General features: G+C 38.6%; 1 protein-coding gene across 3 annotated transcripts in view; it reads right to left on the reverse strand.

The window, feature by feature from the left end:
* Nucleotides 1–11423, reverse strand: part of LOC129723262 (uncharacterized) — a 96209-nt gene extending 84786 nt beyond the window's left edge. For 2 of the 3 annotated variants that reach the window (XM_055677374.1, XM_055677375.1), the window contains exon 1: nt 11374–11423. The gene's annotated coding sequence lies outside the window, so the exon portion shown is untranslated. The remainder of the gene's footprint in view (nt 1–11373) is intronic. The other variant, XM_055677376.1, reaches the window with a different exon arrangement.
* Between the last annotated feature and the right edge of the window lie 1101 nt (nt 11424–12524).

The raw sequence follows: 12524 nt of genomic DNA on the forward strand, positions 1-12524 counted from the left end.
GGGCTACAAAACATTTTTCCAAGAAATCTTTTTCATCTCACCACTTTACTGAGTGAGTGGCACATCTCATCTCAAAGCAGGAGTAAAAGCCGATCAATTTTGCTTTAAATCAAATTCCATTAACCACACGGGACGGGTGTCTCCATTGACGCTGATGGAACCATTTATAGCTCCCTTCACTAAGGCGAAGTCACCGGATGCTCCTCAGATGCTTCGATGTTGGTCGGTCGTTGGACTTTACTGCATCGCTGTCCTCCTGCGCCTGTCGACTCATAATCATTGCAGGCTGCGAGCCGCCGATAGTGAATAGGCTAATGATCTTGGTCAGGAAGTTCTGAAGGCACTGCAGAGAGCCGCAGTGGCCGTTTATTGGTTCGCGACTTTGGCTAATGTACGTCTTAACCCGACCGAACTCACAGGTAGACAGAGACAAATGATGGCCTTTCTTCATAGCCGAGAACGATTGCACATTACACAGATAAAGCGATGACAGTCATTTGCATACTATGCATTTCAATGAGTTACGTGGTCAATTACGTGCGGGGTTCAAAGACATCATAATTTCATTGTGACGCGGTAATTTACAGCCTTCGAGCCGGGAATAGCGCTGCCCGCAAAAAAGCACTCGGAACATGATTGAAGAAACGTTTGCGTTAGAGTTAAAAAGGAGTTAGTAATCCGTTTTATTTTCCCTCTGGAAAGGCCGTAAACTGCAATTTGTGCGCTAATAATAGTGCATTAAAATGAAAACCGGGCAACCGGTCGCTATAATGCACCGGCCATAACTTTATATTAAGCCAGACCAATCGGTTGTTTATATGTGGTCCAACATCGAAAGAATCTGGAAAACTTACAATGAGAAGTTAATTTGGACGATTTATGTATCAGTTCAGCGTTTTACAGCCCTCAAATTTACACGCAATAAAAGCAGTAAAACGTTTGATAAAGCAAAGGCAACACTACCACATTTCACTCCTTAATAATGGTGGCTTTAATATGCCACAATCATCACAATAATGTCAACTTTTCTGTGACTTTCGATGAGTTAGGCGTCACTTAGTTGTTGTTGTTGTTTTCACACGTGACGGGGAGGGTAAGTGAGAGTCTGGTTCTCGCTTTCCGCTCGTCGTGTAGCCGGGAAACTGGAGTGGAGTTGGCAGGTTGAGGTGAATCAAATTGCATCATCGCGAGAACCGGCACGGCTAAACGTTATGTTGGCGGCGTGGTTATCTGAGGACTTTCCAAAGGAAAAGGGAAATCGCATTTGCTTCAGTCTGATGCCCGTGGGTCGGTCGTGACCGCGGGAGGTTATCTTATTGCAAGGGTAGGCAATTTAGACCGCTCTGCATGAGGCGCGATATTGCGTGGTGTGTAGAATTATCAATTATGTAATCTATGAGGTCAAATTTTGACTCGACGGAAGAAGCTTTCGAAGTTCATCTATCGATCATTGTCAAACAGCCATCGATTTTGAGCTTCTTCCAGATTAAGACAACTTACGGGAATGATGGCGAGCCGTAAATTTGAATAATTTCCAAGCCCCTGCTGCGAATGTTAGGCTCGGTCCATGGGGGTAAAGTTTTATCATGGGAAGAATCGAGCGTTCGGAAAACAACGTGACACTGATTGGATCAAGAGTGCAGGCGTAGGGAAAGGGAGCTGTAAAATTAATCAACTAGAACGCTTTCCCCTGAACGCCTCGAAACCCACCGCGAAACACGACAGAGTGAACCGGTGCATAACCGTCTGCCGGGACCAGCCAGACAGTAGACAACCCCGATGAAGGAACAGAGATCGATATCAGCCAATCAAGCAGAACCTAACTAATTATGGTTTATTAATTAAGCAACTATCGGAAAGGGATCTGTTCCGGTGCTTGCTTGTGCACTAGGCGTTGGGAGCAGATTTTCCCGTAGGGCAAATAGATCGTCACCATCATCATCAGCATCATCGTCGCTGTTGCTTACGGTGTGTTTCGCACGGCGGCCGCCTCTCTGTCTGTCCGTCTGTCTGTCTAGCTCCCGGTTGCTGCTGAATCAGTGAACCGCGGGTGTGATTTGTTTACGTACCCATGAATCGTACGGTGCGCTCCGGGTTGGGCGGAATCTGTTAATCTCCGAACGTGAGAACGAATTGTTATTTGCCTGCACGTTCGGGATAATAACGAGCAGCTCAATGATTCCGATCGCGTTGTTTTCCCATTTGGCCACGAAGATTCACAGGTTCACACAGACGTAGTGGTCGTGAGCTGATTGAGTTCGAAAAGCGATTTGAATCCTTTCACGGTTTGAATTATTTTTTTATTTTTGTAGGGTTTCTCTTTGATAACACTGGTCGACAAAAGCTAATGCGGCCCTAGAAAGATAAGAGCTTTTTAACCATTCCTATGAAATTTGGTGCCTCTAGACAATGTAGAAGTGCGTCAACTTACGTTAAAGTACTCACCGGGTTCGTCACTTCAACGTAATGTTTACGAGAAAACGTATTTAAATTTTTGAAAAAATGTTGGTGGCTAGAAGCACAAAATTTCACAGCAGTGGTTTAAAAGCCATAATCTATATTTTTTTTCAGTGTGAACTTTAGGGCCACACCATCTAAAAATTTTGTGACAAAAGTTTTCTTAGTAGGGTAATGTATCATTATCAGATCAGTTTAGATTATTAATTTATTTTTTATTACATATAATCATAAATAAAATACATTTATTGGAAAGTTCTATCTGTCAGTTTGCAGAAATAATAGTTTGAGGCAAATCCGACGTAGAGTCATTTAAGTATATCGTTTTCTCTGATTTGAGAATTTGTATTATGATCGGACCAAAAATATATCATAATCGGACCATTGTACTTCTGAGACTTCAAGTGAATTTCCGCTCCGCGTGCTGGGCTTTGCTAGCATGGTGTCTGATTAGGGCTTGACAAATTGAATATTTCTGAAGATTTTTTCTTGATTCTCGAAATATTTTGGAGCATTTTGCATATTATTTTGAAAACGTAATGAATCACATTTGAGTCGTTATATAATTGCTTTTCCAAGCACGGTCGACAGAATTATGGACCTAGTAATTCGGAATGTACTATCTGACTTATATTCGAGGCGAATGACCAACACATGGTTAAAACCTCGTTAATATAATAAATAAATTTAATATATATAATCAGGCTGACACAAATTTCGAATTTTTTTTATGTCCAAGAATATCAAAGTTAGCAAAGGGGGTGGCAAAAAATAAATAACACCGAGCCGAAAAAAGAAAGAAATTTCTTTGATCAAAGTTTGGGTGCAAGTTATGACGTTTGTAACTTGCCCTCAAATAAATGTTGAAAAATAACACTTTATTATTATTATTATTATTATTTATTTCGCTTGCCTTTTGACGACACTCTCGCTGTCACTGGACTTTCTTGTTGCTAAATAAAGCATTTATGCTGTCGGAAAACCAATAAAATGAACAAAACGGTTTGAGCTTTTTTTTTCTTCTCCTTCCAATATTCAAGATTTTTGAAGGGGGGGTGACAAAAAATGAAAATAAAATTTGTAACGGTCTTAATATAATAAATTAATAATAATATCTGACTTATATAAGAGCCTGTTTCAGCCGAAACTGCTCATATTAGTTCTAGACAGCGATTACAACAGTCCTTACTTAGTAGCAGCAGCAGCAGTTCTGCGGAAAGCAATAGTAGCGAATAGCAGCGGTAACGGATAGCAGCAGCTGTGGTATCGGAAAGCAACTGCAGCAGCAACTGTAGTAACGGATAGCATCGTATCAGCATCGATAGTGGCAGCGCACAGTGGTCAAAAAGGGGCAAAAAGAGGAACTTAATTCCATAGCGCCTTTACCCGTAGCTTAATAATGTGTTCAAAACAATTGTTTTTATAAATGACCCGCATAATCGCAAATTGTAAAAAATTATGAAAAATTTGTGAAGAAAAAAAAAATTATGAAAAGTTCACTATACCAAAAATTGAAAAAACAACTTTTTTGTGTAAGGAGATCAAGGAATGGTTTATTCAGAAGAGTTCTAGAAGATTCAAAAAATGAAACTTTGTTGAATAAACAAAATTCCTTTCTTCAAAAGGTACAGAGTTACAGAGTATTTTATATAAAAGTCACTTAAAAGTTAGTTTTTTGTATATAACTTTTGTTAGTTACATTTTTCATTAAAATGATGTTTCAAAGAATTATTTGGGCAAATAAAACACACGTTTTTGTTGAAGACCACACATCCCAGAACTTTTCCTTACAAAGTTATAGCACATTATCGAAAAAATAAGCTAACATATGCTATAAATTTGTAAGGAATAGTCCTAGAGGCGTGTGATCTTCAACTTAAATATGTGTTTTGTATGCCTTAATTATTTTTTAGAACAACGTTTTATTGCAAAATGTAACTAAATAAAGTTAAGTACAAAAAACAAACTTTCAGGTAACTTTTATATAAAATACTCTGTAGCCCTGGACTCAATGAAGATAAGAATTTTGTTTGTTCAAACGTTCTAAAATTTTTCCAAATGAACCATTCCTCTATCTCTTTACAGAAAAAGTGTTTTTTGTGTACCTTTCAAAAAAAAATATTTCTAATATGTGAAAACCTACTGTAACATATGCTCGCCGTACTCTAATATGGGTGGATTGGAACAAATAAAACCTACACAAGTTTATAGTAAATGAGCTTAACTTCAAGGAAAAGTGTTGACATCATGACTCCACGTGCCCCTTTTTAACACATACGTTGTTGAAGTTATCGAAAGAAGCAGCTGAAATATGATATAACTTTGTAAGGAAAAGCTCTGGAGATGTATGGTCTTTGGCAAAAATATATGCTTTGAGTGCCCTAACATTTCCTCTAAACAACACTTTCGTGTAGAAGGCAACAAACAGAAGTTGAGTACAAAAAATAAATTTTAAGTATGTTCATTATAATGTACTTTTTAATTTTGTACCGAATGAAGATAGAATTTTCATTTGTTCAACAAAGTTTCATGTTTTTAAATCTTCTACAACTTTTCTGAATAAACCTCTATCTTTTTACACAAAAGAGTTCATTTTTTTATTTTTAGTATAAAAACCTTCTCATAATTTTTGACAATTTGCGATTATGCGGGTCATTGATACAAACAATTGTTCCTAAGACATTATTAAGCTAGAATGAAGGTGAAAGTCGCTATGGAATGAGGTTCAAGCTGATGCAGTGGCACTTCCTTTAAATGCTGTTTTTGTGCGGTAGCGGGCAGCATCAGTAGTAGATGCATCCAATGAAAAGTTGCCTCAACACTAACGTTTTGGAAAACTGGCGTTCAAAATACATGAGCCGTCAAGTTTTGAGAGTTAAAACTGCTTTTCACTGTGTTATCTATCACAAGGAATACCTTATTCGCATTGTTAGTGATAACGTAAAGATGTGATCAGCATCTTATCCGATATTGAATTAAAAGCAAATTGTCCTTCTCAGGATAAATTGAATGCCTAACTGAAGAGTTAATATTTTCTCTTGAATTAATTGCACCTTTAAATGATAGAACCTTATCTCCAGTAGTATACAACACCCGAACAGTTTTTGTTATCGGCATAGAAATGAAGTTTTCACATAGTCAAACCTTAAAAATTGTAAAGCCCCAATATGGCAAGCAACTATACTATTGAAAATGATCAATCCTTGTAGCAACTCGAATTTCGATTGCTTTGATTGGCCGTTATATGATAACTTTCCCAAACACGGTCGACAAAGTTATAGACCTAGTAATTTGGAATGTGCTATCTGGCCTATAAAAGAGCCCGTTTCACCAGAAACTGCTCATATTAGTTCTAGACAGCGACTACAGCAGTCTTCACTTAGCAGTAGCAGCAGCAGTGGCAGCGTATAGAAGCAGCAGCAGTTGCAGCGAGTATCAGCATCGATAATGGCAGGGTCAGCTGATGCAGCGGCACGTCCTTTAGCAAAAGTTGCCTTTGTGCGGTAGCGGGCGGCGTCAGTAGTAGGTACATTAGTCGGTACTTCCTCTGATGTAAAGTTGCCGTATTTTGAGAATACACAAACTTTTTGGGATGCTGGTATTCAAAATATCTGGGTCATTAAATTTCCAGTGTGAAAACAGCTTTCAACTATGTTATCAGAAAAATACCTTAATCCACTTTGTCAAGGTAGCACACAGATTGTACTTATATAGACAAACAAATTATTGAAGAGTTAATATTTTCTAACTAGAAATGAAAGTAGAATGTTATTTTAATCTGCATGCACTCTGACTGTTGAAACTTGTTTGTGTTGTATTGCAAACTGAAATTCGGTAGCACTTCAACTTATGTAGTTATACGTCAACCTTGCGGTCGTGGTTTTGCATACAATTATTCTGATGTTTACCTTTAACTTTGAACCAACCGTTCTCTTTAAAACTGTAAATTTTCATACCATTTCAACTGCTTGTTGACATATCTTGCAAAAGCTCTGCTATGTGATGTAAACTTAGTGAAATTGGTTCTCTCTTGTCACTGAAGCACTATCTGTTTTTTTTAAACTGATTTGTTAGTCGTTTAAGGCACACTGAAGAAAGTTACCGAAAGTTACCGAAAGTTTCCGTAGAACCCTTAGTCGTATTCGTCATTGTATTGAATATCTTCGACCGTTTCCATTAGACTAAGATACGTTTGAGATGTCTCGATGTAAGCTATTATGACAACCAAACATTCACAAATATAAATTTGCATATATTTTAAATTATCACTTTCTTGTAAACTGAATGAAAATACTCCGGATAAAGTGTTTCTTATTAGGGATGACACTGAGTTATATTTTTTCTGTTTGAAGCAAAGTGGGCTGTTTGTAGTGAAGTTTTAAACGGTTTTGCTTTAATTTGCGTACTTTAGGTTCGTCGTTTTTGAGAGGTTCCATTCTATAGAAAATAAACTTCATCATTTATATTCTGCTCCAATGATTTAACTGTGAAATCCATTGTTGGGTATTATATCAAGCATAAGCAAAATGAAGCGGTAATGTCTCAGAAGTAAGCTGGTCTGATCGTGATACAAAACAAGCCTTCGCCTTTCACCAACAGTTCCAACTTTTAAGCAAATATTTCGTACAAAAGTGTTTCTACATTGAATTTATATGTTACAGAAACATATTACTGGAAAATAAATCTTTAAATATTTGATTCTCAAATCATTGCTTGAAAACAAGACTTAATAGCAATTGTAAGGGTAGACCATGCTCGAAAATAGTTTATTTTTTAAAACCCTTTTAATGATAGTATTACTTAAGCAATCTGAATGAAACCTTTTGAAGATCATCAAAAGAAGTGGTTTAATGATGCTGCTACATATTTGATACAGTTTTTATTCAATAGGTGAGGAGTCTCGCATAAAAAAAAATGGTCGGATCATAATATATTTTCTGACTGGTCCGATTATTATACAACATCCTAAATACAATATTCTCACAAAACATGTTACCAGGGAAGCGATTGGAAATGCGATCACAATGATTTATTGAAAAAAATTAAAGCACTAACCCAACCCAACTTGAAAGATTCATGACAAACAGCAGGAGTGCTCGCCGGTAATGGTCAGCCTCAAATAAACAAAAAATATGCTACACCTGATTGTAAATTTTGTTTTGAACAACTGAAAATATTTTTACATCCTATTCGATATTCTGAACTAGATTAGTGTTCAGCATACCTGTCATTTAACATGCCAAACAGAAAAATCTCTTCTAACTATTTTCGAGAATTTTCTTCGAAATTAGGCCACTAGCTTTACAGCTACCAAATTATGTCATCCACCGGATGTTTCCTACCGTTTTTGGAGAGTGAATTCATCATTTCCCCATAACTCCCACTTGACATGTGCTTTCCTCTCCACCCACTATGCAACTATTTTGGCGAGGCACAGCACTTCAAACTGCTACCCGACATTCGGAAGCGATGTCATTGCCCTCTTACAATTCCAAGAACTTCTCCTCGGGCGAAACAAAAACCGCAGCAAAATTTACATCGCGTGCCGTTCCTCTATTAGCACTGAGTGTGGAAGTGAGAGGGGTGTGTGTGTCTGAAAGAAACTTCTACCCAACAACGTGAGGAAAATAAATATCTCCGTAAACTTTGCCTTCACGCCACTACTGCTCTTCTTCACTGGCACAATCAGGTGGAGTGCAAAACCCATTCGAAACACTGTAACACTTTTGAATCGCGCCGAACCTGACGTCCATTACTTCTGTATCGGCGGCCAATCCCAATCAGAGCTGTGTGTAGTAAATTGTGATTAGATGAAAGTAATCGTAATTACGTACATTGAAATACGACAACAGGAAGAGCTACTTGCTGATTATCATGTTGCATCAAATTATCTGAAACTAACGGAAGCAGCCGCACAAAGTTCAAGAAACTGTGAATAACAAGTTTTCGGTCGCTTGCAGCGGTCTTTAGCAGGGAGGAATTAAAACAGCAAACACAACACCAGCCCCTGACGATAGAGAATGTGATCAAGGGACGCTCTAGACGCGGGGGGGGGGGGGGGGGAGGGCGGCGGGAGAAAAGTTTAACCGCAATGAATGGGTAAACAATTTATCAGCCTAGCCGCGTGGTGCGAAGCTGCTGAGGAAACTATGCAGCAAGTGCAAACAAGCGCTTTTAATGGCCTTCCGTCTGATAGAACCGAAAGGTGCCGAAAGACAAAGAGGTTTTAATTATTTTCTACGGCCAGTTCAGCAGTGACGCGACTCCCGCGGGCGCCCTAAATTGAAAAGTATTGTTATCTACTAGCGAGTAGTAGTTTGGTTTGTTTTTATTTTATCTGCGCCTGTTCGCTCGTAGAAACAACAATTGTTACATGGCATATATGTCTTACTGAACGGAGCACGGTTAACTTTCTGCTGATGGGCTTTGTTTACCATTATCCCGGTAGTAGTATTGTTTAGGTTGAAATCAGCAATAAATGCGGCTCTAAAATTGAATTCATGTGAACCGCGTAACCTTAAGGGTTACATTGTTCGAAAACATGCATGTCATGAGTTTTTTTACTATCCGATCTGTCCAGATATGGCTGCGAGATCGCTCAATGTTGTGGAAACAATTAACTCACGTTACTCTAAGGCTAGTCATGTAAATGAAAAAAATATCGTATTACTCATCAAGTCGCATGTTTTCAAAACTCCAACACACCCAGTTTCGGAAAAATTTATGCCAAATTATAAGAACGCCAGGCATTCCCTGGCGTCGCCATACTAACAGCAAAGTGACTAAATTCAGTCATCAAAAATAATGCTTTTCAACCTCCCACTGAGGAGCGATTTTCCGGCTGCAAAAAATGTAGACGGGTATGGCTTGGGGTTCTTGACGTTGTCATTTTTCCAGGAGCGGCACTAATTTCGCCTGTCCGCTTTGGGCACGTCCGAAACGTAATCGGATGGAAAAGAAAGCTTGGGAATGCCCATCCCGGCCCATATCTTTTGACGCTTGACGAAGAAAGTTTACGTAGATTTCGTCGCCATGTCCGTGTCTTCTTTTTGCTCTCGCATTTCCATCGTTTGTTACGCAAGGGAACCCGCTTTTTCCTGACGAAAAGTGATTAATGCTTTCAGGGATAGTCAAGTCTAATTACAATAGCTGGAAACATCACAAAAATGTTGTTATGAACCAACGGACGATAATTGCCACAAGCTGGCACGAAACATTCGAAGAAAGATTGCACTGTCAGTTTCTGTTTCCAGAATTGATTGATGTAATCTAGTTAAAAACATTTCACGGAAGGCTCATTTTATAACACTATCCTTTAGTGTTTTCGTTTCCCGTCGGTAGCTAACCTTCGCGCGCCCCAGCGATTGTGGAAAAATATCTTTAGGTTCCACCACATAAAATCACATTACAACTTACTGCGTTAGAGAGTTACGAGTCTCATTCTTTCTTCCCGGTAAGAGCCAAGCCCACGATGCGCCCGGAGCGGAAAGGATTTCCTTTTACGACGCCGAAAGGAAACGGCAATGGATAACTTAATCGCATTCGACCGGGGCTTGGAACTTTCTGGCCAACCTCTAGACTAAGAATCCCGCAACCAATTTATGTTCTAGCAATAAATTACTACACCTTAGTGGATAGAACTTATTGTGTTTCTTCGAGTTTCAATTATTCCGAACTTTGTCGGCTTATTCAAAAACTTATTCACTTATCGGATTTTTCCTCCGTCGAAGAAGCGGAAATGTCCCGGCAGGAGAGGAAACCATCCTGCTACGCTATTTCGCCTACCTGGCGAGGAAATAGCACAACCGCACCTTCGGGCCGTGAAGCAAATTTTCCGGGATTTTACCGGAGCACCTTCTGAGAAGGCGTGTGTCGGATATCCTGCGGAGGATTAACAGAAATGGCGTGATGGCTGTTAAAAGGCTGGCTTTGTAGCTGAAGTAATCATATTACGTTTTGTTCGAGCCTTAGAAGTCGAGCAATAAAAACTTAGCTTAATGTTCAGTCCAACTGGAAAGCGTTTGTGAAACACTCCCAAACAAAATGGGATTGTTTCAATTTTGTCACTAGTAGAGTGTAAAGGTAAAAGGTAATAACTACTTTGAGACAAATTGGGAAAAACTACATTTCATCACTTTTATTAATATTTTGCTGAGTTGTTTTCTCCGTGTATTCTCTCCTGAAAATTTATTTTATTCTCTGCACCTTTTGCTTTGAACGCATGACAAATAATAATTCAGAAAAACGTATCATTTCTTAACAAATTTTCTTGAAAAGTCCAGGTTAGTAAAACCGATTTGTTATTTAAGCTGCTCTATGGATGCTCAAATATTTTATATTCACCAACATTCTCTAAATAAACAGGTGAAAAACTTTGTGTAAAGTAATGGCAAAGAAGGCATTTCTATTAAATAATCAACGCTAAACAGATTCTCATGATTTTTTTCACAAACTACTGTATTCGATTTCACAGCAATTTATTATATCAATCGTCATCGAAATAATCGCCAAAACCTGTTGTTTTTTCTATCACTTTATTGCGCTTGTATCGTGTGCTTCCATATTTTTATGAAACCAATAAAAGGACGGGGGGTATGAAAACCGTTAGCGAAAAATGTTGACTTGCACGAATGAATTCTGCCACCGTTGCAGTCACCAGAGAATTGATTTAGCGTGAACTAATTGCCAATTTACCATCGTGAAAAAGGTACGGATTTGCTTTGTTGGTTTGGCCACTTAATAATTGTATTTTTTATAAATAGACATTCGCATAAATTTAGATTATCACAATCGTATGTATATCACTATTTTGTTATGTTTGTTGTTTGCTCAAAAAACAGCATCCAGCGCCAATTTGATGAATGTGAATAATTTTCTACACAAATAATCCCAATTGCGGAAGAAAGTAAAACTTACCTCAACTGACTAGCACATGGATCACGCTCTTTTCCCGCGTGGTAAACAACCTGAAAGGAAACAGAGAAAAAAGGGAAAATAAGTTACACAACAATAGCGACAGCGGACAAAAAAAAGTGAGCAACAATTTCAGCGTGACACACGGGCGGCCGACACGACGCGGGATCGGGTCGAGTCGGGGCTGCATCCTGCGCGCACCGCTATAATCTATCTTTTAATCTAGTCAGGTCAATCTCCGTTAAGCTAAACAAAAAGTCTCACGAACTACACATCGCAGCTTCCGCAATTTTCCACTCGCTTGTTTGAGAGCGAGTGATCTGCTCCAGTCCAAAGCGCTTGCGGGCTAGTAACAACAGAGCTGCAGCAAAAAAAGTACTGATGATGTGAAGAGTAACGTGTATAACTACTGTTCATACCCACTGGAAGGAACTGGCTTCCAGTCGACAGGCGACTCAGTCAATCGATCATTGATGCCACTTTGTCAATTGCCAGTGCAGCTGCTGCTGTTTTCAATCAGCCACGGAAAAATCATTTCGCTTCCATTGTGTCTCACGTATCGATCAAGATTAGCTGTATCAACTTGGAAGACGATCATTAGGAAGACAGTCGTTGTTTTATGGGCAATTAGTGACCTTCGAACACCGGAAGAATCCCAGGATGTAAAGTTTTAGCTCAATCAGTAACAAAGCTTTACGACCGAAGGTTTGATCTTAATGAACATCTCAACAAAAGTGCCCTATACAAGATTAGGTCTTATCATATTTGATACTTCGGAAACAAACGACATTACAGACGAACAAGTTAATTGAAAACAACTCTCCTAAACCTTGAATAGGCCCTAAAACCTGTCGGCTTACTGTTTGGTTGGTTTGCGTTTTGTGATCTCTGTAATTTGATAAATTTTTCAAAATTTTAAACTTCCACACTTGAACGTGGGTTCTTAGTAGAATCAGGGCATTCGATGTCACAATATCAAATGCACCTTCATCCTTAAAAATCTATTGTTTTCAATTCAATTTTTAATAGTGATTCTCTACAATTTTTTAATCTACTATATAAAAATGGAATTCCGTAACGCTTGATCTTATTGATATTATTCCCTCAGTCTCTGTGGTGTACAGTATTCATCATCATTTTGAATCGTTCTAAAT

Source organism: Wyeomyia smithii, chromosome 2 (assembly GCF_029784165.1).
Source record: "Wyeomyia smithii strain HCP4-BCI-WySm-NY-G18 chromosome 2, ASM2978416v1, whole genome shotgun sequence".
Taxonomy (NCBI): domain Eukaryota; kingdom Metazoa; phylum Arthropoda; class Insecta; order Diptera; family Culicidae; genus Wyeomyia; species Wyeomyia smithii.